Here is a 1,856-nt window from a genome sequence, read left to right as displayed (position 1 = left end):
TTCTCTTAATATATTCTTCTGTTTTGATAATAAATACTCTCCATATGTTTTTCAAGACATCTTGGCATATTTCAAATTATATTTAGGGTATATGGTATATGGATGGTATATTTAGGGTATGGATCCCTGGGCTGCTTATAAGAATGTCAGGCAAAAAGATTTACTAAAATCATTATTATTTACTAAAAGGTGAAAACTGCTGCTAATACAACTGCTGCTTCACACACTCTCCTTTGTCTACAGCACTTGTTATGTTTGCTGTAGAAGGAAACTGGATCAATTGACCTAAATCCGTAACTGTTCTTCATCTCCTTGTTTTCTTGTTAGTGATATTAGAAGCTTATTTTTCTATTTATTTTTTTTTTGAGAAGTAACCCGAAATTGATCAATCCATGACTCCCAAGATTTTCTCCCTCTTCTCTGTTTTAAAAGATCAACAGCAAATTCTCTTTTCATCAGTCCTCTGGTACCTCATCTATTCCCAAACTTTAACTACTTTAGAGATCACTGTCACCTCTTAAGTACCTAAAATGGAGTTTATTTGGTACAGATGTTTAAAAACCTCTAAATTACAAGGTGTTCCTGTATTCTGTGCTGAGGGCTTGTGTGTTTCTCAGGTGCCAGCTATGTATAATGCACAATGATGTGTTGGGGTATTTTTTTTGCCCCTAGATTTAAAGAGAATGACGAAAAAAGGGAAAATGCTTCAACCGTACCAAGAGAGAAGTGCTGGATACTGCACTTGGATCACAACATGCCCACTCAGCACTACAGGCTTAGGGAAGAGTGGCTGGAAAGCTGCTTGGGGAGCAGACTGAAGCCCCCATAATCCAAGATGGTTAGTGACCTGTTGCACCACTTAGATATACACAGTTCTATGGGGCCACACGGAATCCACCCAAGGATACTGAGGGAGCTGGCAAAAGTGCTTTCCATCATTTACCACCAGTCCTGCCTAACTGAGGAGGTCCCAGTCGATTGGAAATTGGCAAATGTGATCCCCATGTAGAAGGGCCAGAAAGAGGATCCAGGAAATTTCAGACCTGTCATTCTGACCTCAGTGCAACCCAGTGAAGAGTACACCAGTCTAAGCCATATATGTAGCCAGTTTCTCCAAGGGAATGCTGTGGGAAAGGCCATCAAAGGCTTTACTAAAGTCCAGGCCAACAACATCCACAGACTTTGACATCTACCTTTGCATAAGAGGAGATCAGGTTCATCAAGCTGGACCTGCCTTTCATTAACCCATGCTGACTGAGCCTGATGCCCGGGCTGTCTCGCAAATGCCACATAATGGCACCCAAGATGATTTGCTCCATGACCTTCCCTAGCACCGAGGCCAGATGGACAGGCCTGTCAGTCTAGTTCCCTCGCTCCTCCTTCCAGCCCTTCTTGTAGATGGGGGTCACATTTGCCAGTTTCCAGTCTACTGGGACCTCCCCGGTTAGCCAGGACTGGTGATAAATGCTGCAAAGCGGTTTAGTGCTGCCAGCTCCCTCAAAAACACAGCTGGAGGGGCGGAAAAAAAAAAAAAATTCTAACTAGCAGAGGATGGTTTCGATCCATCGACCTCTGGGTTATGGGCCCAGCACGCTTCCGCTGCGCCACTCTGCTGCCTGGCAGGTGCTGCGCAGGGTGCCCAAGTGGCCATCAGAGGTACAGCTCCCACAGCCCCGGGCTCGCACCGGCAGCAGCGCCCGGGGGCAGGGACCGTCCGCTGTGCTCGGCACTGGTGACCCGCACCGCCAGCACTGGGTTCCGTTCTGCGCCCCGCACTGCAAGGCAGACATCGAGGTGCCGCAGCGTGCCCAGAGAAGAGCTACCAAGCTAGTGAAGGGGCTGGAGAACAAACCTCA

The 1,856-nt window shown here is 46.8% G+C and overlaps 1 non-coding gene across 1 annotated transcript; it reads right to left on the bottom strand.

Annotated features, from left to right (window-relative positions):
- Positions 1 to 1,542: 1,542 nt before the first annotated feature.
- On the bottom strand, positions 1,543 to 1,614 carry TRNAM-CAU (transfer RNA methionine (anticodon CAU)). The gene has a single exon. It is a non-coding gene; the product is annotated as a tRNA-Met (tRNA).
- Positions 1,615 to 1,856: the final 242 nt, after the last annotated feature.

The sequence above is a fragment of the Apus apus genome, chromosome 4, assembly GCF_020740795.1.
Source record: "Apus apus isolate bApuApu2 chromosome 4, bApuApu2.pri.cur, whole genome shotgun sequence".
NCBI lineage: Eukaryota > Metazoa > Chordata > Aves > Apodiformes > Apodidae > Apus > Apus apus.
This window is presented reverse-complemented; position numbering and strand designations above follow the sequence as displayed.